This window comes from Talpa occidentalis, unplaced genomic scaffold, assembly GCF_014898055.3.
Source record: "Talpa occidentalis isolate TD23 unplaced genomic scaffold, MPIMG_talOcc4v2.1 talOcc4.8, whole genome shotgun sequence".
NCBI classification, from domain to species: domain Eukaryota; kingdom Metazoa; phylum Chordata; class Mammalia; order Eulipotyphla; family Talpidae; genus Talpa; species Talpa occidentalis.
In genome coordinates this window covers 98,446,581-98,474,557 of record NW_023605194.1, presented here as the reverse complement: position 1 = coordinate 98,474,557, position 27,977 = coordinate 98,446,581, and the positions used below count along the sequence as shown (strand labels likewise).

General features: G+C 36.3%; 1 pseudogene; it reads left to right on the top strand.

Annotated features, from left to right (window-relative positions):
• Nucleotides 1-27,477, top strand: LOC119234747 (SUMO-activating enzyme subunit 1-like; annotated as a pseudogene).
• Nucleotides 27,478-27,977: the final 500 nt, after the last annotated feature.

Here is a 27,977-nt window from a genome sequence, read left to right as displayed (position 1 = left end):
ATGGACAAAGTTGTGATTCATATCTCGGCAATGAGTAGGAACAATTGGTGTGGGGACAAACAAGACTTGGGAAGACGAGCTAAACACAGTCTCAGGAGTGCAGGTGAAAGGTATATAATTAAACCCAGTATTTCAGCCACGATGGTGGTGACAGTTGTTGAATAACTTTGTTGCTCCACAAGAAGTCTCCAAATCTAATAATCTGAAAACAAGCTTTGCCAAAGCACAGTCACATGTAGTCAACATGCTGTAATAAGCTTAGAAATGGGGGCCTCCCTGGTGGTGCAAGGGGTTAAGATGCAGCCACTATGAAGCTGTCCACAGCCACTGCAGCACAGGTTTGATCCCCACCCAGGGAGTTACCCACCTGGTGCAGCAGACCTCTCCTGACTCACCCGCTGCTCCCCTCAGCAGTGTATTTCAGTAGATCTACCAGTTCTGCTCCCCATTCTGTCTCTGCTGAATTCTCTCAACCCCTCACCTCTGGCCTGTACCCCAGTTCCTATACACATAAATAAATAAATCTTTTCAAAAAATAAGTTTAGAAATGGAATCAGGCAAGACATGTCATTACAGCTCACTATAATGACATTAAAAATAGTGTAGTTCAAGTTTTTCCAGGAGGCTGACCTCAAAAAACCTGGCATCACTATATTTGAACAGATGTTTTTGACATCTCTTCTGAGTGGTTTGGCACAGGAACACCTTGACACTGAGGAACTCAGACCTGGGCCAAGGCACATGTTCTAGAATGACAGGTGAGACCAAAAGCACTGGTCTTAATTCTTAATCCTGTTCATGCTTTCAACATTTTATTTAAAACATCTTTATTGTTTATCTAGATGCAATAATAACTGACATCCACGCTGTTGGAGTCCTCCTTATTTTCCAATGCTAACCCTTTCTGCAACACAAAAGGCGTTTCTTCAGCAAATAGCCTGAATCTAAATAAGATAAATAGGTGTCCTCTGGGGCTTATAACAGAGAAGCCTCTGGGCCTGACTGAACACACTCAATTAGGAGGTGTCATTCCCAGATGGTGACAATGACAAGGAATAAAAGCCAACCAAACTGCAATATGAGCACTTGAATTTTGGGTGACAAATTTGGTAGACTCCACTTGCAAGGTTTGACCAGTCACTGCAGGTGAAAGAATTTGATTGAGCATAGATCAAAAATCTCCCCAGAGCTGGGTGACCTTGTTAAGCAACTTTGCTACATCTTTTATGCGGTGAGTTATGCTCAGCAAAGCACAAATATTTTCCATTAACCTCTGAGGCAACAACAAATTTATCCATTTCCTTTCCCTGCTTACTCACCTCATTCAGGTCCTTCAGCGAAATGCCCCTTCCTCTCCCACTGCCAACTTGTTATGTGGGCTATATGAACTGAGTTCCAGAGTAAGGCTGCTGTCTACACTAACTCTCTCGTGTTCTCGAGTTTTAAACTGAGCTCCTGGGATCCTGATTTCTTGAAAAGAATTTCAAATATAATGCAGAATGCCTAGAGAAAGAGAGGGAAGGCTTTTCCCTTCCACAATTTTACCAAGAAACTAAGTAAACATCTTTGCCAGATTAGAACACGGCTGTGTAATTTTTTGCTATATTCCCTGTATCGGACCTCTGCTAGCCATTGGGTAGAGCATGAAAAATCTTAGTCACTGGAAAAAGAAAGTGGTTTATAAAAAAAAACCTTTAGACTGTTTAGACTGGGTAGACTGGGCTCACATCCTACCTCTAACATTCTCTGTGATTTTGATAGAATAGTTAATTTGTCTGAGCCTCAGTTTTTGCACCTTTCAAGTGGTAATAATAACACCTCATAAGGTTCATGAATACTGGATATTAGTGAAATTCTTCTCTGAGTCTTTGTGATTAGTGAGGATGCCCCAATGTTAGCTGTTTGTGTTGTTTTTGTTATTGTTGCAGGATTTTATTTTGTCTTTTTTTTGTGTTTTAGTTTGCTTTATTTTGTCTTATTTTTCCCTAACATTTTATTATGAACATTTCTAATGATCTAGAAATAATAAAATAATTTTACGGTGACTGCTCATATACTATCTCAATTTTAAAGTTACCTTTTTTCTAAAATGCGCTTTATCATACATGTATCTATGTTGTGTTTAAATCACTGTTGAGGGTTGCAAATTATAATGATAAGATAATGTTCAGGCGATCACATCAATGGACAGCTCTTATCCAGTAAATACTTAATCGTGTATGGAACTAACATCCCAGATCAACATTAGAGAAAAAGGTATATATCATGTGTGTGGACATTAATTATAACAAAAAACCCTTAAATACAACTTTATTCTTAAGGCAGCAAGAGAGGAATGCTTTGAAGTTACCTCCACTTTATGAGCACCTCCTGCAGCATAACTGGTCAAGGCCAGGCCTAAATCAGAGTCTGGTTCAGCCACTATTGCTTTGGAGAAAAGTACTGAATGTGCTCTTTTGCGGAGTGTGCTGAGAAACAGCCTCGCCTGGGGTTGTTGCCATGGTACCAAAAAAAGTACAAGCTCACGATATTTCCACAACAACCTATGTAACATGCATACAAATCTATTGGGGTTTCTATCAGAATTCCTAACAGCCAAATAGCCATTTGAAAAATCTGTGATTCCTTTTAGAACTCAGCTCCTGAAATACACATGATTGACAAATAGCAAACATAGTCAGAGATTGTAAGAAAATGTTTAAATGATAAATGTCTTGATAGATGAAGCACCTCGAGTTATTCTCTTTAGTCTACCATACCATGTCATATCACCAAAGATTCAAATCAAGCAGAGTGGATTAAGATATATATATGTCATTTAAAATTCAGAAGAGGACAGTAACCCAAAGAATCTATAATTTAATTCAACATGTATTAAGTACTTGATGGCAGAGCCTCCCCGGTGGCGCAGCGGTTGAGCACTGGGTTGAGAAGCTGCCCGCAGCCTCTGCGGCACGGGTTTGCTCCCTGGCTGCTCCCCGGCCACCAGAGGAGGGTCCCACATGGCGCGCAGACCTCTCCTGCCGCCCGCTGCTCCCCTCAGCAGTGTACTTCGGTCCTTCTGCCTGCTCTGCTCCCCGCTCTGGCTCTGGTGAATTCTCTCACCCTCCCGCGCTTCTGACTGGACCCAGTGCTTGTATAAATAAATAAATAAATAAATCTTAAAAAAAAAAAAAAAAAAAAGAAGTACTTGATGGCAGGCCATTGATGCTTGTGTGATAATGGACACCAAGGTGATCATACTCCAAGATACATGTCCACCCCCAAGCCAAGGCTCATCTCCACCTTGAAAGACTTCCTTGGAGTCATGTCCTATAGCATGTCACAAAACGATAAAAATCTGTTTTAACATATATATAAACGAAAAAATAATACAAAAGGACTTGGCCCTCCTGGATATCTTGTTCTTTAGGATATTCTGAATGCACGATTTCAAATTAGCAGAAAGAGATTTTCCCTTTTAACTTAGATTCAACTCTTTATTCCCCCTCCCTTGATCAGACAGACTATCCTAAAGGCATTAAGCCTCCTGGGTTTATTCCCGATGGGCTTTTGGATCTAGCTCTGTGATTTCTATTGCTTGCTGCTTTTATTTTCCCTTACTGAATTTTCCACTGACTTTAATTAAGCTCCCTTTAGTGTTACGAACTTCTCAGCCTCTGATCTAAAGCCTTTCACATGTTAAAAAAAAAATAACAAGTTGGAAAGAAAGCAGTTCAGTCATAAAAGAGGTGTGGAATCTGTTCGAGTTGCTACATTATAAAAAGGTCAGCTTTTCAAATGGTCAAATTAAATAGGATGAAATCTAGGCTGAGCCATCCCTCTGTGAGAGTTCGCGCACCAATCCACAGGCATGCCTGTGCCTGGAGAGCATCCACAGGACTCCTTTCTCTCTTTGGGGCTGGTTACATTTCAGCAGCTTAAGTCTGCATGCTTTGAATATAGTCAACACAAAGTTCAAGTAAAATGCGAAGAAATTTTCATTCTAGATATTAAAAAGCATATAGTCCAGAGTGATGACCAAAAACTCATAGCAATGACAAGGATTTAAAGAGGTCTTTGAGGGTCTCCCGTGGTGGCACAAGCGGTTGAGCGTAGCACTGTGAAGCTGTCTGCAGCCTCTGCAGCGCCAGTTGGATCCCCGCCAGCCAGCGAGGGTCCCACATGGCACGGCAGACCTCTCCTGTCTTGCCCGCTGCTCCCCTCAGCAGTGTATTTCGTCAGTTTGCCTGTTCTGTTCCCCACTGTCTCTGGTGAATCCTCTCATCCTCCCACGCATTTTGGTCTGTACCCCAGTTCTTGTATAAATAAATAAATAAATCTTTAAAAAAGTAAATAAATAAAGAGGTCTTTCCTCAAAGACCTCTTATACTGTTGGTGGGAAAGCAGGCTGGTCCAACCTCTATGGAAATCAGTATGGATATGTCTCAAAATGTTAAATACATATCTGCCTTACAGCAGTAACTCTACTCCTTGGTATCTACCTGAAAAATTCAAAAATACTAATTTGGCAGGAGATCTGCACTCCCATGTTTAGTGTAGCACTATTTGCAATAGTCAAATGATGGAAACAATATATACCCCAAACAGGTGAGTGGATCAAGAAAACGTGGTGTATATATAACAACGGATTATTACACAGTGGTCAAAAATAGATAAACTCATGCCATTTGAGGCAACAATGATGGAGCTGGAAGGGATAATGTTAAGTGAAATTAAGTCAGAAGGACAATACAAATACCAGATGGTATCACTTACATGTAGAGAAATCAAACTAAGGGTCAAATGAAGACAAACGTTAAAACTAACTCTTGAAGCTAAAAAGAAACTTCTCTGAAGAGGAAATGCAAATGGCCAACAGGCATATGAAAAAATGTTCAACATCACTTGTCATCAGGGAAATGCAAATCAAAACTACCATGAGATACCATCTCACACCAGTGAGAATGGCACATATTAAAAAAACTAGCAACAACAAATGTTGGCGAGGGTGTGGAGAAAAAGGAACTCTCCTGCACTGTTGGTGGGAGTGCAAACTGGTCCAACCACTGTGGAGAGCTGTGTGGAGATTTCTGGACCTACTAAACATAGAGCTTCCATATGATCCAGCAATTCCACTCCTAGGTATTTACCCAAAGGACACAGAAACATCAATTCCAAAGAGCACCTGCACTCCTATGTTTATAGCAGCACTGTTTACAATAGCTAAGCTTTGGAAACAACCCAAATGCCCAAAAATAGATGACTGGATCAAGAAGATGTGGTACATATATACCATGGAATATTACTCAGCATTCAAAAAAGATAAACACATGCAATTTGCAGCAACATGGATGGCGCTGGAAGGGATCATGCTCAGCGAAATAAGCCAAAAAGAAAAAGAAAAATACCGGATGGTCTCACTCATAGCAGGAATCTAGAAAACTTAAATAAGGGACCAGGAAAATGAATATAAGAAAGTGAAAATCAAAATCAACAAAAAACTATGAACCAGAGACACTTTTTGGGGGGTGGGGGGCGGGAGGGGAAGGATTGGGGTCAGAATGGGGCGTTTGCAATTGTATGGGGGAATATAAAAATAAAATTTATTATAAAAAAAAAAAAAAAAAAAACTAACTCTTGAAAACTGACTATAGAATGAACCATCCAGCAGGGAAAGGAAGTGGGGGAGGGGCAAGGGAAAAGAGAGAAGGGAGAACAATAGAGTATGGTTATTTGATGATGAGTTCAAAAATGCCTGAGAGGGCAATCCTATACTTCCAAAATACAAAACACACACACACAAAAAAACAAAAAACAAAAAAAAACCAACAATAAAAAACGATGACGTAAACCAATGTTACTTCAATTTAAAAAAAGAAAAAGAAAGAAAAGGGACATTTATAGTGATAACTTTGATTTTTTTATGCCAGGCTTAGATGTCATTTTTATTTTGTTTTGGTTTTTACTGTAGCATGTCATGACAGAAGGGTAAACAGTCTCCTAAGAGATAGATGCATCAGAAGCAATCTGGAACCTTGACTCTGCTACTGACCACAGAATACACATTTCTTTCTGGAGTTTTCTTGTCTAGGCATGTCTGCTACATCATGAAAACAGAGTTCCCCACAACCCTGTCACACTCTCTTCCATAAAGCTAATCTCACCAGAAAGTTCCCCACAGAGTACTTACAACAAAGATGATGTCCTCCAGGCAAATAAATATTTTATGACTAGCCCAAATTCCTTTCCCTGAACCTCATGAAAGCTATGAGGACTCCATCCATTCTTTTTTACTCTGACTCAAGACTTGCCTTAGAATAAGTCCACCTAGATGTGATTTTTACTTCCTTTCTCCTGGCCCCTCGTCACATTTTTAGCATATCCTCACAAGCTGGAGAAGACTTGGCCTCATTTTAACACCCCAATCCCTCAGGAAATGCCTGTAAAAGACATAGAATTCACCAGAGGGGCATTCATACTCAATGGTAAAAATTTATAACCTGCATAAAAATCTCCCCTGTTTGAATACCTGACACCTTTACAGACTTCCTCCAACTTTCTGTAAAGAGCAAGTGAGGGGAGTTGGAGTTGGAATGTGACATTAGTTAATGGGGATTATGCAAAGTGCTTTGTATAAGCACCACCTGGGAGATGGGATGAGAGGCCAGGGTAACACACACACACACACACACACACACACACACACACACACACACGAGCAAGGGAGTATACGTCCATTAAGTGTGTCTGGAATTTCTGATGTAGTCTTTCACAGACTACATTTGGGAACCATTACTTATAATTAGTCACAATAGCATCTCTGTAAGATGACTAATTGTAGAATAGCAAAGAGGAAAATTTTAAAGCACAGAAGTGTTCTATTTCACAGAACTAAACAAGTGTGTAACAAAAATATTCATATTGATCACAGAAAAGGGGGTAGTTTATAGAAAAGGAAAGCAAGATGATATTATGAGAGGTTTGAGGGCGTCTGTCACAAAGGAGAAGGTCAAGAGTTTAAGTTTACTCTATTCTCAGAGGATCACTGGAGCACCTACTTTTTCCCTAATATGATACAAATCAAATATTTTTTCCCAGCCATCACCCCTCACCATGTACCTTGCCTAGAGACAAAGAAATATCCCATGTTAATGTTTCTACAACACAGAAGATCAAGAAGAACATGTAAATTCCAGGTACCATTGAAACTGTTTTCATTTCCCAGTGTACTAACTGCCTAACTGCAAATTTAAACCAACACTTTCAACACACCACGCAAATGCCTTGCTCTGGCCCTCAGGGATTTCTCCAACACTAAAAGGCAGGACAAATTCTATACTCACCACTAATAATATGAACTTTTATTTGCTTCTTTAAAAAGAATAGCTAAAAACAACCATATCCTCTTAGCACTGGAGGAGTTTGAAATCAAAGTACTCAAGAAGCTTCTAAAATATAATTTAAAACATTGCCAGTCTATACTTCAATAGCAAGAAGTAGTCTAAAAAGTATATATAAAAGACACCATTCTCACCAAGAAGCTAGTAAGGAATGTTTAGTTAGCTCTATGTAGTAAATATTTACAGAAAGAATTAAAAATAACCATAAATATTGTACATATACGTTAATATATTAAATACTTATCAGCAGATCTTCAAAATATCTCCTCTGTTAGCACAAAACTATACACAACTTGATAAAAACTTGCCTTAAACTTGGCTGGTTGGCAAAGAACCAGCAATATGGATTCTGTAGACATATTAGTAGACATATTGCTAGGGAATTACAACCACAATTCAATTTTAGTAAATCAAATCAAAACTTGCCACTGCTTTTCATTATACATTTTAGAGATGAAATCAATTGATAGTTGTGGTGCTAACACCTTCTTTTCCACTTCCCTTTCTCCTGTTTCTCCATCTTTAGAAGGATGAATATAGGGGTAAAGTTGGACACTAATTTAGTAATGTCCAGGGCCTGGGAGGATGAAGAGGTCAGGAAAGAAGATGAATCAAAGAACCGAAATATTGAATGAGCAATATTGATATATTGATATTGATATATTGATATATTCAATATTGAAATATTGAATTGAGCAATATTGATAAACAAGACCAATGAGAACAAATATTTCTAACCTACCATATACCCTCTTATGGTTTATAGGTGATTGATTTTCCATCAATCAAGTTATAATTCAGGAAGCAAAATACAGCATCTAGGTAGAATATGTACCTAGAATATGTACCTAGTGAAAACACACATCTAGGTAGAATATGTACATTGAATTCTCCCTTCAACCCCTCAGCCAAGCAATTTTTCTCACCTTCAAACTAAATAATATATTACTCTAAAAAAAAAGGTGTTATCTACAAATAATAAATCTGGTTGTAATTGTCTGAAATCATAGCCAGTTTGTGAAAATAAAGAGACAATATATTCAATTTATGTCTTCATAAGAACAAGATAAAACAAGAGAAACATTACATTTGCAGAAGTGGTAACTCACCTTCTGTTTATGCACCAAGATTTATTATAGCCACTGAACTATATACATGGCCTCTAAGTAGGAACCCACTATCATAAGCTTGTTTATCAATTTTGCACAGCAAAGAAATAATAATAAAAATACCATTTGAATGTAAAATATTTGAAACCTAAGTCTATTCCCTCCTCCTCCCGACCACCAAAATATAGAAACTTGATCTCTGTGCTATCGATATCTGTCTTAGACAGTTTAAAAATTAGTTATATAGTAATCATGGGGCATCTACATAGATATTTTACAGAATAAAAAGTAATTTTAAGAGTGCATTCTCCTTTGAGAATGAGTGCATTCTCCTTAAGAGTACTTCATGTGACTTATAGAAATTATTTCCTTAACTGTACTGAGGAATGATTTAAATAGGCAAATGCAGGAAGTTACTTGTAGAGAAGACAAGACTGTGGAAGTAGGGGGCCAGTAAAGAAACCATAGCAGTAGATCAAGTACCATGGCCCAAGGTAGTAGAGATAAAGATTGAGAATATTAGACAGAATATGTTTTGGAGATAGAACCAAGAGCCACTATGAAGCAATGGAGAATGTAAGCTGGTAGATATTCTATAAAAAAATTAGAATTTCCTCAAGAAATTAAAAATAGGAGTACTAATGATCCATCAATCCCACTTCTGGTTATATATCTAAAAGAAAGGACATCATTATTCATACAAATACCTGTTCCTAGCAGTTTTATTCACAATAACCAACACATGGTAACCCCCTAGTGTTTGTTCATGAGAGATTAAAGAGAATGTATAAATATACAATGCAATGTTATGCAGTCTTAAGGAAGAAGGAAATCCTGTCATTTATGACACTATGGATGAACATTGAGGGCAGTGAGCTAAGTGAAATAAGTCAGACAAAGACAAATACTGAATAATATAACTTATATGTGGAACCAAAAAAAGAAAAAAATCAAACTCATAGAAAAATCATGTAGAAAAAATGTAAGTTTGAGACATTTATTAGACATGTAAATCACAAGTGAAATAGATGGAGTCTGGAGGGGAGTTTGGCTAGAGATATTTGAGAATATTAAATGGCACAAAATTAGCTAGCAATGTTGTAAAAATGGAAAAACTTACAGCCAGTTCAATGTTAAATGTTCCGATGGAGAAAACAAGAGAAACAAAGAAATGTGACTGTGAAGTAGGAGAAAACCTGAAAAAGGAGATATTATGGAAGCTAAAATAAAAATAATGCTTGAAGAAGGTAGTGGTCTGCCATGTCAAATGCTACTGACAAATGTCACAGAGACATTGGATTTTGAAAATGGACTTCATCAGTCATCTTAAGTGTAGTTTCAAATAATTGGTGATAACATAAGTCAGATAGGACTAGATTGAGAGAACAAGTAGTGACAAAATTGACATAGTTACTACAGAATGCTCAAGAAATTTTGCAGTGAAGAGCAAAATTTTGAAGGAAATAGTTAAAGGCAAATGAGGGCAAAAATGAGGATCATTTTTTTTAAGTTGATAAACACAAGATTGTATATAAGAAAGAACAATTCAGTAAGAAGGAAGAGACCAATGGAGCAGAAAAGAAAGGATAATTTTTGAAAAGGCAAGAGTCACTGGGATGCAGACATGGGTGACAGAGATGTCTTTGTTAAGGACAGATCCTTCCCAGAAGACAGCACAGATACAGGGTCAGGAAAGGTGTCAGGGCACACGACAAGAAGGTGAGGCGTTCCAATTGTTTTGATTTCCTAAAAGAAAAGGCTACAATATCAACTGAGTCAGGGGGGTTTGATAAGACAGCAGGGGCTGGAGACAAGAGAGTACTGCGCAGTCATTGTGGAAAGGTGGTGAACTGTAAAAGTATGGTAGATTTGCTGGAATTGATTGACCCCTGGAGATAAATGTGGATCAAAGTTGTGTTAAGATTAAATGAAGTATATATGCCTATTTTTGGAGCCAAGTTCTAATGTTTTTCTCCTTACAAAATTAAAAAAAATTATAGATAGAACAAAATCAAGTTATTAAATTCAAACATAGCTTCAATGATTAGTTTGTGATTGTGTCCAAAATAGCCACTGTCAAGTTTGAGAGTAGTCAAGTGATATTCACTGAATTCATAGACTGTAATGTTTACAAACTTGAGTTTTGGAGTCAAGTAGCTCTGCCACTAACCAGCAATATGATTTAAGCCTCTATATTTAAATATTTCCACATCTATTTCCACATCTATAAAATGGGGACTATGTTTCTAATTCAAAAAGTTGCTGTGAAGAATAAATGTGGGCTAATGTGGGTCAAGTCCTCACTATAGGGAATGACACACAGGAATTAACCTATAAATGGCAAGAATTATTGTGAAATGAGTGATTGAAAACTTCAGAAATATTTAAGTTGTGAATGTTGTTTTAACCTACTTGTCTCTGATTTATAAAGAGGCCAGAAAAAGGAAATAAGAGAAAGCAAAGTGTATATACCTGGATAATCACCTAATGCTAATTACGAATTGTTTTGTGTTTTATTATATCTCATTTGATTTACTTTTTTAAAAATCCTAATTCCCATGACTTTAATTTTCTAGCTCAAAACATATTAAAAATGTTTCGTCTTCATTTGAACCAAATAATATCTCTTTAAAAAACAACTAAATAAACCATTTATTGTCAGTTTACCACCAAAGCTTTTCCTGCTAATGAAGCAAGGATTCCTCCTTGATTTAGGGGATCAAGGAGAAGATACAAAGATGAAAAGGAGATGTGGAAATGCAATTAGCATTCAACTATGATACTGAAGAGAGAAACAAACAGGATGGACACTAGTATTTTCATAAGTCAATAAATAAGTTTCCATAGCAGGAAAGCTAGCCCCTAACATCCCAAAGCAATGGAGAAATTACAGAATGAATTATGCAGCCCAAAAGCCCAAAGACAGTGTCCAAAATTCAAAGGACACACAGTTCTCAATATGAACTGAGCTATTATATTTCCAGCCACTGACATTAACATACTTTTTCTCCATAATACTGATAATAATCCTGATCATAATACTGATAATTTTCTCCATAATACTGATCATGGAAAAGATCTAAAGTGAAGGAAAAAATTCACATTTCTTTATTCAACCATTCTGCTACAAATTTGAATAGCTCAAGTGAGTGACTACACCATAAAAATACAGAAAACACTGGGTTTTCTGCTCACAAGTGTCTCCCTATTGAAACAGTTGACAATGGTAGTGAATAGGAGCATAAGGAGAAATTTTCTGATGTTCACAAAATGCTGTGAATTCATTTTTTCACATTTATTTGCTATACTTAAGTCTTCCTCCAAAAAATGATCATATGACTCATCCAAGCATTCCTCATGTATGACAATTATGACTGAATGCCTTTGACAACATCATAGATTTTTCTTTTCATTCTTGGTAAAAGTATAAAAAAAATTGAGCAGAGATTGCTATTCTCTGCCCCCAAGCTACTATTCCCCCCCCACAACCCCCACTACTTAGCAATTTAGTTCTTTGTTGCTTAATTCATTATAGTTTTTCAGAATTAAATCTATCATTAAGATGACTTTTCTACTAATCATTTACTCTGCAACAAAGGACCGAGATCATATTCTTGTATGGGGCAATTTAGACCAGAAAGCAACTGAAGAACACCTCTAACTCCACAGTGAATGAACTTGTTGTAATTTGTTTCCTTGTTATCAAGCTGTACAAGCTGTTATCAAGCTGTTATCAAGCTCTGCTGTACAGATATGTGTACCTGTAAAATTTGAACCAGAATGCAATTCAAATAGTGAGAAATATCAAACCCACAAGACAATTTTTGAAGGGAAAATTTACATTTTATAATTTAATATTTTTGAGGTTTTCAAAAACATCATAAAAGTCAGAAGGAAAATATTCTGTTCATTCTGCTAAACTGATGCTAACTCTGAATATAGTGGATATGTCCATCTCTTTTTTTAAAGAGATACATTGCAGTTGCCTTTAATAAATCTTAGTACACAGCAACTATATTTAACTTTCTGGAGTTATTCTGTCAGACCTTAATAAATGGGATTATAGTTGAAACTCTATGCATTTTCAATTTTATTACCACACACTTAAAAAGGTAGGAAAGAAACTGGGTTGAAATGCTACAAAAAGGCCAACATGGGTTTTAGTCTCATCATAACTAAAGAGAGATTCCCCTTATTTAGAGATTTTTTAGCTGGAGACAAAAAAAAATGAAAAGCAGCTATGTAAAATTCAGCTTGGGCTTATGATAAATTAGGGTGTATTCACTCTGAAACAAGTTCGTTTTCCCCCTTCCTACAAGTGACTTTGTCAAGGGAGAAGCATTAATTGCAAACCATAAAGACGCTCTTTCGGAGGAGTTGGGAAGTCCTTGTTGCTCAGCAATTAATCATGAAAATAAATTGAAAGTGTAACTCTCACTACTCCATGTATATGAATTTTGGGGGAAAAAAATGAACTGAAGGTTTTTGAATGTAGGTATATATAAAAATGGTAAAGCTGGGACCGTGTTCCAACTCTCCAAGTCAAGTGGAAGATTTCGAAGCATGAGCACAGTTACCTGATTGATGAGACTAATTGATTTAGAAGGAACAAGTTGTGGCCTTTTGACTAATGTCCATGTTGTCTATTTGGATATTATTATCCAAATAATATATCAATATAAATCCAATTTCTTCCATCAGAAATGTCAAAAATCACCAAGAAGATGTAACTGAGCTTGAATCACTTTTGAAACATTAGGTGAAATGATTAGAAGAGATAATTTAAAAAATATCAGTATGGCAGTTTCAGCCTGGACTGGTACAATGAAATCACAACAGAGAGATGTTGATGTTTTAGTGAAGGTAGGAACAGATTATGATCCTACCTTTACCACTTATTCATTTTTTAAACATGAAGTTCTAAACTACAATGGAATTTAAGGACAATGCAAATACCATCTAATCACCAATGTCTGCATAAGGAATCATTTCCTGCCAGTGAATTATGTCAAATAATAGTGATACACTTTATGAAAAAAAATTGGATTCATTCTCCTCCATAGAAAGATCTGGATTCTTATTAAAATCTCTTAAAGGAAGGCCAATAACTATTTTATCTATTATATTTAACATCACTTTTCTGTATAACCATTCACAGTGCTTTTTCTCTATTGTGAAGGAATAATGTGATTCTGTTCAAAATTTATAGAATGTCCAGTTTCAAATAAGCCTTATTAAGGTCATGATCCTCAGAAGGTCAAATAGGTGGTCTAATCATGAAGAGTCATTTTATCCAGACAAGAATCAAATAATTGTACCTCCTCTATCTATTTCTCAGTAGCATGGTGTTAAAGTTTATTTTAAAAATACAGTGAAAGGATTAATAGAGAATGAATCAATTATTCTATAATTGATAATACATAGCTTGGAATACATTAAATTCATGTACACACTTAGATAAAATGTGGTATTTTTGTTCTGTAAACTTAAGGTTTTTGATGAGATAGTCTATGACTTCATTCACCACTGACTCTGAAGCATATGTTTGGCACTTATTAGATGCTTAAGAAAATCATGGAACATGTTAACTGAATGTCTATATAATCCAGGAAATAGTGAAAATCTTTGGTTAGAGAAAATCAAATGAATGGTTTTCTTCTAGGCTGATCTAGGATCCTGCTCTTTGATTCTGATAATTCTATTTTGGATGACCTGTATTTTCCCTGTGGCAATCAGCAATTGTAGATTGCTTATATTGCCTAATGTTAATAACACAAACAATGAAATTTTTATGAATTGACTTCTAAGGAACATTAGTCCTTATTCAATAAGGTCTATTGAACTATTGGATATACACCGAAGGATGAATTTCTTGTTGATTTCTGTGGTTCCATGACTGTCACATCCTTTGCTTTACTATTCGTTTTTTCTTTTATTAACAATAAGTTTTATCTTGTTTGTTTTGTTTATTAACAAAAGGTTTTATCTTGCTTGTTTTGTTTCTGAAAAGACTTCTAGGTTGGGGCTTAAAGTAAAAAAATCAATTGGTTGGCAATACTGAAAAACAAAAATGCAAATTCAGTGTAATCCCTATTAAAGTTCCAATGGCATTTTCACAGAAATAGAATAGAAATCCTAAAGTTTGTGTGGAACTACAAAAGACCCTGAACAGTCAAAGCAATCCTGCGAAAGAACATAACTGAAAGCAACAAAATACCTGATTTCAAACAATACACCAAATTACAGTAATCAAAGTAGTATGGTACTGGCATCAAATTAGACACATAGACCAATGGAACAGAAAACAGAACCCATAAATAAATCCTTGCTTATTCAGTGAATAATATTTGACAAGTGAGCCAAGAACACTCAATAGGGAAAGCACAGTCTCTTCAATAAATGGTGCTGGAGAAATTGAAAACCATAAACAGAAAGATAAAATTCCAACCCTATTTGTAACTTGAAATGAAATTAAAGACTTAAATGTAAAATGAAAACTATAAAACACCTAAAAAAAACAAAACAGAAAAATTCCTTGACATTGGTATTAGTAATGATTTTTTTCATTTGATACCCAAAACAAAGTTAATGAAAACAAAAATAACTGGGATAACACCAAACTTTTTTGTAACATTTTTCATTAAGGTAACATTGGTTTACAACACTATAGAAAACAATATATTTAAAACCTTCTGCATAGCAAAGAAAACCATAAAAAAATTGAAAAGGCAATCTACAGAATGGGTGGAAATATTTGCAAATAATAGATCTGATAAAGGGTTAATAGCCAAAATATATAATTTATACATCAACAAAAAATATAAATAAAAAATGAGCAGAGGATCTGAATAGACATATTTCCAATACAGATATACAGATGGTCAATAAGAACTTGAAAAAGATGCTCAACACCACCAACCATCAGGAAAATGCAAATTGAAACCACAGTGAGATTATCATCTCATAGCTGTTAGAATGGTTATAATAAAAAAATTAAATAAAAGTGATGACCAGGATGTGGCAAGACAGGAAAGTGTGTGCACTATTGGTGGGAATGTAAGTTGATCCAGTCATTATAAAAAGCCATTTCCTCAATAAAATAAAATTAAAAGTGGAATTACCATGTGATGCAGTAATACCACTTTCAGGCATATATTTCAAGGAAGGTCAATCGGTACCTTGAAGAGATACCTGTAGTTCTAGGTTCACTGCAGTATTATACACAATAACCAAATAAGTGACACATCAGAAGAAAAAAAATACTGTGAGATCACACCTATATGTGGAATCTGAAAAAGTCAAATGCTGTGAGTGAGACCATCCGGTATTTTTCTTTTTCTTTCTGGCTTATTTCACTGAGCATGATCCCTTCCAAAAAAAAAAAAAAAAAAATCAACAAGCAACAAGCAACTATAAACCAGAGACACATTTTGGGGAGGGAAAGGGTGGGGAGAGGAAGGATTAGGGTCAAAATAAGGCGGGTGCAATTGTATGGGGAATATAACCAAAATGAAAATGCATACACTGTGCAAAAATGAAAAAATTATGTAAGAATTATATAAAATAAAATATTACCAAAAAAAGTCAAATGCATAGAATCACAGAGTAAAGTGGTGGGGTAGCCAGAGGTGGGGAGAATGGGGAGATGTTAGCCAGAGAGTAAAACCTTCTGATAATAAGCCAATTATAACTACCAGGCACAGTATGGGGTTATAGTAATAAAACGAGGTTAAAAGACTGAAAGTTGCTAAAGAGTGTATCTTAAATGTTCTCATCCTCCCCCAAAAGAAATGGTAATTACGTGATGTGATAGAGATATTAACTGATTTTGCAATAAGAAATTGTATTACGTAATCAACGCATTCTATGCCTTAAACTTAGGCAATTTTATATGTCAATTATATCTCAATAAAGCTGGCAGGGAGGGACCAGCTCATTTATAATGAAGACTTGTTTTCTTTGCTAATTGCCTGCTGATAATAATCCATCTACTACCAGAACATTCTTCTTTCGATGGTTCAACACAGGAGTTAAAATCACTTAATAAACTGTAGAGGATTGATCTAGGATTCTCTAGGAAGACATTGCTTCCTTCCTTCCAGTTAACAAAAAAACTACAAAAATTAAAACCAACTTATGACAACTTTCTAAATGGTCAAATTCTCACATTTAAACGTTAAAAAGAAAAAGGATTAAATATGCTCCAGCCTTGAGAAAATCTTTTGCAATTGTGTTATAGCTCGACCATAACTTGCTTTCTATCTTCATCAGGACCTAATGCCTGAAACAGTGATTTCCTCATAGAAACAAACACAAGCTGTACCAATGTGCTACAGGGACACTGAACATTTACAAATTTACCCATTATTTCTTTTCTTCTCACTTCAGGTCTTGTCATGCTCCTATGAGATTTAATCACACACATAACAAAACTTGTTCATCTTCTACTTCCTTGGAGCTATAATTTTAGCTTTTGTTGTCTGCAGAACTTATCTTTTCTAAACCATCAAATTTAGTCAAAATGATTTCCTTTTGCTCTTTAGGAAGTTACACTTTTCCATTGTAATCATGTCCCGGTACAGAGCAGTAAGCAAATTTCATTATTCTACGATGTTCTTGCAACACATTCATTTCCTTTTCTCTCAGGCCACAGATTTCGTATGGGATCATATTTGTCCTCTATATATATACAGTATTGGTGATGATTGGGTTCGTTAGAAAGCCTGTTTACACAACAGATTTCATGTGGGATCTTTGTGCTTCTCAGCAGTTTTATGGGATCTAGTGTTACAAATTTTAAGCACAAATCTCCCTCAACAATCACAACTACAACATAATCAAGCACCATATATATATATCAGACTCTACACAAATTGTCTCTATTCATGATTATCCAGGAGTAACTCATACTTGCATTCTAAAGGAAGAGAGAGAGATGACTAGAAAAATTAAATGACTTGTTCCAAGTTTCAGCTAATCTGTTTTATAAACCCATTATACCAGCCACACCACCCTCCCTCTCTAGTTACCCACAATATCCCCTTGCTATTTTTTGCTGACCCTATAATAGCAATCATATCCTTCAACTCTAAAAACAGTGAAATCTATATTCTAGAGCAATGGTTTCAAATGAGTACTTTGAAATTATTTGGGGTTACAGATTAAAAATGCTTATTCTTGAATCCTCTCTCCCAGAAACTGACTTAGCATGAGTTCATATATCTGCACTATCAAATGCACCATGTGATTATAATAGAGGTATTCTGAGAATCAGTCTCTCAGAACCAGCGGCTAAGAATGCATTTTTATATTCCCTGGGCAACACCTAAGCTTGCCTCACACTAAAATGCCTACCCTTTTCCATTAATTTAAGCCATGGATTAATGGATTTTATTTAACTTTGGTTTTTGTTTAATGGTTATAAGCAAAACATTGCAAACATACATCACTTATTGAAACTTAAGTGAAATGTCACAATGTAGATCAAAATCAAGATATTTACCCTTCGTGTATTTCCATTGTATAGGTTAGAATATTCAATATTCTTTTACTTCTATTAATTCCTTCATTCAATTCTTCCAACTCTCTTGTCAATGGTTTTGTCCCTTCCACATTGGGGTTCACTCATGCTAACAGCAACCTATTATTGCTGTCATTGAGCTAGTGAGACAATCAATGATGTGAATTAATTATTCCTGATCTCTGCTAGGTTCTGTGAAGGGTTGTACAAATACAATATGTAGTAGATCCTTGCATAGAAATACCGATATAATCTAATAGGAGTAATAAAAAACACACATATGTTTATATTATGTAAAGAAAATGACAGTAACACCCATCCATATGGTAGCTACAAATGTACTTGGAGTTGAAAACCATTTGCAAGTGCATGAGCAATAGTGCTGTTAGTCTTTCACTTTTGTGCTAATTCTTGTATAAATGTAATCTAGTAATCATTTTGGGACTCTCCTTTAAAAATAGAAGTAAATTTGGATTGAACAGTCACTACTGTCAATGCATGGTTTTTGGTAGCAAGGAAAATCCATAAATCTATGATATCTGCAAATTCCTAACCTTGTTTCCTCCAACTGCATCTCAGTATAAAATAGCTGATCATATGATGTTAGGAGTATACTAAATTTACTTAGTAAATATAGTAATTTAGGCTTTATGGGGAGAAAATAGACCACAAACCTCACAGCATTCTGTCATATTCCTGTATCCAATCCTCCATTCCTTTTATGCTTGGTTATATTCTAGAGCCCCTGTCTGGTAAGTAAAATGCTATTTATTCTCAGGGAACTATTTATGGTTTAAGTGAGCCCAACCCTCTTTATTCTATGAATAAAATTTTCTCCATCTTGCTACATCAGTAAAGCTATCAGCTGTAACCAATAAATGAAAAAAAAAGTTAAGAAAATCTAAACTTTTTAAGTATAAAACCAAAGATTATTGCTTAATAAATATTGTTTTCACATACACAATCCTAATGAAAACAATAACCAATAGCAACTACATAATTAATTATAGTTTGTGCTGCCTTGAACAATATATTTCTATTTTAATATATGTGTAGTATCTCAGCCACCAAAATTGATGACATGTTTGGGTTCTAAATTTATGCAATTACTCAAGGAGAGTCCCTTAGGACACTCATATTTGCATTTAATTTATTAACTAATTTATATATTCACTTTTATTATGTATACAGAAAATCTATCCTAAAAATTAGAGGTTGTTTAGATATTAATCCATTCTCAAAAACAGTTAACATCAGGAGCCTGAAAAGCAAGTGGACTAACATGAAATCTGAAATCTGACCAAGCTCTGACTATGTAGTATAAGCAAACCCACTGATGCCCCTATTAGATTGTTGCCTCAGAGTAAAACATGGGCTTTGATAGCAGATAGAAGCTCCATCAAAGGAATGAGTAATTCAATTAGCTAATTATATTAATTGAGCTCACAATGCTGATACTGAACCAGTGAAATGTCAAATTTATTTTTAGTACTTTCATTTTAAAACAGCAATTTAATCTATTTCAGGAACATAAGTTTTTGTTTTTTGTTATTGAAGTAACAATGGTTTACAACACTGTAGTAATTCAGAGGAGCAGGATCACACCTCCTCAGCTGTGTAGCGCTACACCCAGCATGAAGGCACTGAAAGTCCTCACCACTGTCCGTTGTGCCCCCTCCCTATCTAATCTCCTTCTCCCTGCAACTTCCACCTCTACCACTCTCAATTCTAAGGTCATATTTCCAGTGTTTGTTATTGGTTTGGTTTTGTTTGATCCTTTGTTTTGTTTCTCTATATTCCACAAATAAGTGACACCACCTGGCATGTCTTTTTTCTTCTGACTTTGTTTAGTATTATGTCTCCTGGCTCCATCCATATTGTCACAAATGGCAAGGGTTTATCTTGTTTTAATAATTGAGGAGTATTCCATGGTGTATCTACCCCACATCATCCATTTGCAACAATATGGATGGAACTGGAGGGGATTATGTTAAACAAATAAAGCAGAAGAGAAAGATGAATGCCAGATGGTTTAATTTATATGTGGAATACAGAGAAATAAAAAAAAGGGTCATCTAAAACCAAATCAAAAACAAACCCTAGAAATCTGACTGCAAATTCAGACTACCAGAGGGGTGAGCCTGGGAAGAGGGAAGCAAAGAGTGGAGGGGGCCCCAATGGACTGGAGTGGAGGATTATGGGTATTTTGGTGGTGGGTGTGGTGCTGTAACATACATCTAAAGAGGTGTAAAGCTATACCCCCAAATTATATACAGTGTTGTAAGCCATTGTTACTGCAGTAAAAATAATACAATTAAAAGAGAAGTTTGAATATATGATAAATAAATAAATAAGCCAATAAATAAGCAATAAATAAAATAAAGTTGATCCTTGATTTTCTCCAAATCTCGCAATGGCCAGAACCTCACTTTTTAGTTTCGTGGAATTACAATCTTACGTGTATTCTTTCCACTAAAGATTGTGTATTTTGAAAAGTATAATGCCAGCTCCACGGCATGACTTTCAAAGAGACAGGACTTTTCCTTTTTGTATCCTGCACATTGGAAAATGTATTAAGCCAGGTTTTCTGAAAAGAAAATAATAATGAAAAGAGAGGTATTTTTCCCCCTCTCACAGGGAATAGAAATGAGAAAATAAAGTGCTTTAACAGTATAAAAAATTTTCCAATACATATTTGCATAACGAAAACAAAACAAAAACTATTTGTAAAGTTTTTTGATACAGTGCCCCCCCAAAAGAATTGAATATTCAATTTTTACATCCCATTATCTCTAAATACATATTCAGTGAGCTAGCTTAATATGTTTTGGATTTTTTTAAGTACAGTCAAAAATCTAAATGACAAGAAGAAAGGAAATGAACCAGTTCATAAAACTGTAAAACATATGTTCTCAAGCGCAGGCTACATCAGTTTGATAAAAGGTTTACTAAAAGAAAAGAAACTTTTGGAAGCAATCACATAGCCTAGAGCAGGGGATGTTTTTCAGGAAAGCAAAATAAATGTTGCAATAAATATTTAGCAAGACAACAGCATACTTATTTTAAATACACCAAATGTTTGCATTTTTTTCAGAAAAATCATATATCTAGAGAGAATTATGTCTAACCAACTCCAAAATATTGAAGTTATATTTTTCTTTCACTCTCAATTTTAAAATAGCTGTGGATAAGATTATGTATTTGTGGAGACAAAACTGCAGTCTTTTACTGTAAGTGTATAAAGTAACAGTGGATTCGGGGTCAATTGAAGATTTCCGTCAGGACTGTTCTCAAAGCTTCCAACTCCATTAAAATGGAAAATGGCATTAAAATGTATAGTTCTTGACACTGAAAATGTTTTACAGTTATCACCCATCCAAACAGATACCAGGCAGAATTGTTTAAAGGCACTGCAGTTACCTCTCTGGTAAAGCAGAGTGACAGCTGATATAAATAGCTGCAGTATTTACATATCTTTCCAATGCTGCTCTAAAAATGAACAATCAGAATTCTTTGTTGTTTTGTTTGCTTTTCTTCCTCCATTAGAGGCTTTTCACCAGCTAAGGTTAGTCTTTCACCTGAAGAATGAATTCACATACCAAATCGATTAGTAGGTAAATCTTCAGCAATGGACTTGAAATTAAAATTCAGACTTTTGATCAGGACCAGTGTTGGCAGGTCAATAACAACAATGCAGTACCCTGTGGCAGTTTCTGATACAGAATTTTAAAGAAAGGAAGAAAACTAACTCTAAATAAATAAAAAGAGTACTTAAAAGGATAGAGGTAGAAAAGAGATAACAGAGTAGTTAGAAACAGATAAAGAAGGTTTATTGGAATGAAAAGGAAAGAGATAAAATGTAATGGAGTAAGGTTGTAAAGAGAGCAACACACAAAGGAAAAGCTATAATATATTATTGCTCTTCTCATTATATAATAGCGCTGCAAAAAATTATTTACTTGACTAGGTTTGCTTCTATCAGCAGTGTGAATTGTGCATGATGGTGATGGCTTACCTGATGAACGCTCAAGAAAGAACAAGCCTTGTGCAGGGAGAGCAGTTCATAAAGAAAGCTATTTACCTGTTACCTTCCTCTGGATTTCAGAAACTTGACTACAGATATCACCTCAGGGCCTCCCTGGTGAAGGTTAAAAACAGCACTATCAAGCTATCGCCAGCCACTATAGCACAAGTTCAATCCCCAGCCAGGGAGCTAACCCAAACATGGTTCAGCAAACCTTTCCTGACTTGCTGCTGCTCCCCTCAGCAGTATATTTCAGCCAATCTGCCTGTTCTGTCCCCCACTCTGTCTCTGGTGAATCCTCTCACTGCCCACACCTCTGGCCTGTACCCCAGTTCTTGTATGCATAAATAAATAAATCTTAAAAACAAAACAAATATCACCTCAGCCAACAAGTTCAGTCTCTCCCCTTGACTTAAGCCACGTAAGTTTTTAACCATGGCTTTCAAAGACCCACAAACAGAGGGGAGATGTGGAGAATTTAGTCAAGGATGACATAGCCCTAAGGTCTAAGAACCTCACTCAGTTTGCATAACAATAAGGAATTGTTAATGGGCAGGGTAAGGGCATCCAAGAGCCCCAAAGTTCCCTGGGTTTTGTCTCACACTGAGACAAAACATTGCCTGATGCATAAGACTTTCAATAGAAAATAATTTTAAATTATTAGTGTGCAATAGAGAAATAACTAGTGTGCTATAAAGAAAAGAGAAAGAATATAGTGTAAAAGTTTCCCAAGAAACATCAAAGGGATGGGTCAAAGATATCCACCCCTTTGTAGGTAAATCTCTGCCAAACAGGTTGGCCCAAAGCAGGGTCACTGAGGCCTAAAAGTTTGCACAAGCCTTAGGCTTCTGGTGGGGAACCATAAGAAAGGAGCGGAAGGGATGGGGCAAGTCTGGAGGAAAAGAGCAAAATCAACATCAAAATAAAGGCTGCCTTTGTCAGCCGCCCCACGGGTCTCTCACCCACATCTCTTTCAAATGTCTCCTTCCATGTCCCCCAAGCCCCTGGTATTGTAAGGGGGGGGGGTGTCCCCAGGAAAAGGGGAAGTTCCAGGTTCCCTGCTCCACCAAAAGGAGAGTGGAGCTAAAGAGAAGACCGCTGGAGAGGGACAGAGGAAGGAAGGAAGGAAGGAAGCAGGATGGAGAGCCAGAAGGAGACCTGGAGGAGGCACTTGGAGCAGAGACATGTGAAGAAACTGCGCTTGCTTTTTGGTCGTGGACTGGGTGACACAGATGTGGGTGAGACTCCTGGGGAGGTGACAATGGCGGGTTTTATCTTGATTTTGATTTTGCTCTTTTCCTCCCAGACTTGTCTGGTAGTTTCTCACCCTTTTCTGTGGTTCCCCCCTGAAAGATGCTTTAGGCTTGTGGCAGGCTTTGGGGCCTTGCTCTGGGCCAATTCCCTTTGGGTGGACTTTTACATGAGGGGATGGGTAATTTTGGGTGCTTGATTTAGAAACTATATTCTTTGCCTTTCCTGTATTGTTTACTAATTGTATTAAAGTTCCTTTTCATTAAAGTCTCAGATGTTTTGTGTTGATGCAGTGAATGGCAGAACCTATTTAGAGCGGGCAGGTTTGCAGGGTTTGGGGTGCTCCTCTCCCTGCCCTGTAACAGTACAAGTACATATGCCTCCTCTTTGAAAGGAAGAAAATGGCTGCAGGGTACCCATAACAAGAAAGCCTGTTTCTGTTCTCAAAATCCCTTCATTTCATATGGAGTAAGAACTAGAGAAATACCAAAGAGATGAAGGACTATAAACAATGCTTCACCATCTACCCATCCCCTGAAAGTAATATGAAGTATGCCCCAAACTTGTGTTTAGGAACAGTCTGATTAGCCACTTCAAGAATTAGTGAGGATTCAAGAATAAAACAGGATTTAGTCCTCTGCCCCTTAACTAAGTTAGTTTCTTTACATCAGAGGAACAAAAGAAGTACTGTTTTCCAAGTGAAAAGCCTTTCACCCAGCGCTGACCAGAGCTCCCCAGGCTGGAGCAGAGAGAACCCTCATTCTCTATTAACATAGTAAACTCCTTCCCATCTATTTCACTTTGCTTCTCTTGTAAATGACATTGTGGCAAATACATAACTGGGGGCCAATGCATCCTTCTTGGCCAGACTCAGTTCCTTAGGCTGATTCCCTTAAACAAAACTGGCCCCACACTCAAGGACACTTAAAACTTTACTGATAATCTGGAACCAGCCAGGCCTGACTTGTTAACTTACTTGGTTTAAAGTCCTGGTTCACATATAGTTACTTCTTATGTCAAATTATTCAATGTAGTGTCTTTCCTACTCTGAACAAAGACCACATCAACAACTCTGGCTAAAAATTCTAACCTACTTATTGGTTTCCTGTTTCGACATTTAATTCTCATTACTTTTAGGCAACATCAGAGCATAGCTAGTGAATGAACATTGAGTAAATCAGTATGAAGCCAATGCTTCATGAAGCATTCCAGAATTTTTGCATTGAGCTGTTCCTTCTACTAACTCTACTAACTACTCTACTTTAAAGAAACCATGTGTTAATGCACATACCAAGCACTCTAGTACTCTGCTTGTAAAGTATACATCTAGCATATTCCTTGTGCCTTGAGATATCATAATTATAAATAATGTTCAATTTCACATATTATAAAAGAAATAAAAATTAAAACAAAATGTCATTGTTGATCTATGAAACTAGCAAAAAATGTAAAATGAATAATAATAAATTAATAAACTAAAAATTTAAATACCAAAACTAGTGATTAAATAGTGAAATGTCCAGTTTCATTTTCTTTACTGGCCAATAAAAGGGAATCTATTCAGAAAGCACAGGCTTCCTATCTTTAAATACCTGTTTATCTTAATTAAATCCAGACCTGCTAAACTCATTTAGCCTTTCCCCCTTGGATAGCATGGGTTGATTACATTCAAATGTTACCAAAAACAAAAGCAAAGAGACTAATTTTATTGTCTTTTAAGAAAATAAATTTACTACCACCAAAAATAAACCAAACAAACCACTAATTGGAACTCTTAGCACATGCCAATGATGGGAAATTCATTCTTCCTAATTCTCTAGGACCTTCCTAAATATTTCTTCTAACTTTCATAAATGCAGAATTAGGGTCTCCCCTGGTGGCGCAGTGGTTGAGCACTGGGCTGCGAAGCTGCCCTCAGCCTCTGCAGTGCCAGCTCAATCCCCAGCTCCCCGGGATGGTCCCACATGGTGCACAGAACTCTCCTGCCATGCCTGCTGCTCCTCTCAGTAGTGTATTTCGTTGGTCTGCCTGTTCTGTTCCCTGCTCTGGCTCTGGTGAATTCTCTCGCCCTCCCGCGCTTATGACTGTGCCCCATGCTTGTATAAATAAATAAATAAATCTTAGGGGAAAATTAAATAAATAAATGAAGAATTGTCCATGATTACAAAATAGAGAGAAGCCCCTAGTAACAACATAATGGTACAAAAAAGAGATAATACACTGTCATTCAAAGGCGTTCCTGCCCCTAATTTATGGACTCTTCTGGGCAGGTGAGACCATTCTCCTTTTAACTTGAGAAAGCAAAGAAAGTCAGTGAACTTCACTGTAGCTAGGAGTATCGAAATCATCAAAATTGGACAAGGATGAGACTGAGAGCTGCTGAAAATAACAGTGACAGAATTAAAATAATGAACAGACAGATGTAAAATAATTGCAATCTCTTATTGTCTAAACACATGCAGATTTGGAAACATCCATCAAGAAAAGGAAGCACTTAACATAAGGGAGGGTGTGAGTAAACTGGTTTACGAGGAGGGGGGGGGGGGGGGGGGGGGGTGGGTGGTGGTGAATTTTTATGGTGGTGAATGGAAAATAGACTTTGAGTGACGATCAGAATGTAGTATATACAATGTCAAAAATAATGCTGTATACCTCAAATCTGTGTCATGCTATAAAACAATATTGTATCAATAAAATTAATTTTAAAACAATAAAGACAAAGTATAAGGCAAGGAGATATATATATATATATATATATATATACACATATACATCTCAAACAAGGATGAGGAAATTCCAAATAATTAATCTTTGTCTTTATCTTTGCACAGAACACCTCTCTCCTGCCTGCAAAACTGGGTGTTCTTTGCTTGAAAAAAAAAAAAAAGAGTGGAAAATGGTGTTAACAATTGCTGAATGGGTGGGAGATGGAGAAGAGGATGAATGAATCTGACTTAGATTAACTTGGAGCTCCCCAAGGAGAAGAGAGAATAGAGCAGAGAAAATATTTGAAGAAGTAATGGTTGAGAACTATCCAAACTGATAAAACTCTCTAAGCCACAAAGTCAAGAAATCAAATAAACTGTTAGCAGAACACATTTTTATTTATAGTAAAACTATACATAACAAAGATCTTAAAATCAATTCAAAAGAAGAGAAATTACTTACAGAGAAAGAAGTATTAGACATCTAATTTCTCAACAACAACACAATCTAGAAGACCATGGAATTGTATTTTCAAAATATTCATAAGTAATAACTTGCCATCTAAAGTTTGTAAGCAGCAAGACTACGTTTTAAAAAGGGAATATAATTAAACTTTTTCAGTTAAAAAATAAGGGCATACAATTAAGATATCTCTACTAAACTTTTAAATAATATATTTCAGCATAAAGAAAAAGATCTTAGAACACCTGATATGTGAAAATATAAGTGAGCAGAGCAAATGTTGAAGAGGGCATGTGACAGCATGCAGGGCAAGCTTTGGGTTTGCTGAGCCAGATTCAAGCAGAAACTTCCAAATTGGGCTCCAGGTAAAAAACAGAGAAGGTTGGCAGACGCATCAGCGAGGAGGAAGCAACTCTGTATAACCAGCTGACCCATCCCTGGGCATTGGAGAGTCAGCAAAGGTTGCGGGCCTCCCGGATGCTTTTTAGAGGCATGAAAGGATTCAGGACTGAAATTGCCATCTCATCCTGGGGGAAGTGACAGGACTGATCTTGCTGGATCATGAAGATGTATCTCCAGAAAACTCCAGGGCTCTGTTCCTGACCCATATAAAGTCTGTTGGCAGAAAAGGGCAAAGCCTTTTTGGAGAAGGCCTAGAATCTCAGCCCTATGGGTGGATATGAAAGTGGACACTGAGAACATAGACAAGAAACCTCAGTGGTTTTTCACTCAGTTTGATGCTATATGCCTGATTTGCTGCTCCAGCAGGTATTATAGTTGAAGCTGACCAGGTCTGTCACAAAAATAGCATCAAGTTCTTTATAGGAGATGTTTTTGGCTACTATGCATACACATTTTCCAATCCTGGAGAGCATGAATTTGTAGAGGATAAAACAGGAAGTTGTCAAAGTAAGCCAAAGAGAAGAAGATGGTCCTGATACCAACAGAAAAAAAACTCTCAGTTTACTTTATATTCCACATATTTGTGATACCATCCCAAATTTATCATTTTCCTTAACATGATCCCTTCCAGCTCCATCCAAGTTGCCGCAAGTGGCATGAATTTATCTTTTTTGATGGCTGAGTAGTAGTCCATTGCGTATCTTGAACATATCTTCTTGATCCACTCATCTGTTTGGGAGCACTTAGGTTGTTTCCATAATTTAGCTATAGTAAATAACACTGTAATAAAGATGGGAATGCAACTTTTCTTTCAAATTAGTGTTTTTGAATCTTTCATTTGAAAATGGAGCTCACATCTCACTGGTATAAACTTAGCAAATACTAAACCTCCACTTTCAAGAGAGTCTGGGAAAAGTATCACTGCTCTTCATTCATGTGTTTGGAAAAGTTTCAACTGCTTTTATTGAAAGTATTTAAACAATGGATGGAAAACCACCTCCTAGACATGCAGCTAAAAAAAATCTTACATTACAATAAAAGCTTCTGATGCTCTAATCTAAGAGTCTTTCATAGTCCAAAGTCTGTGAGTTTACAAAATAGTCTGCTCAAAAGCAAAGGGA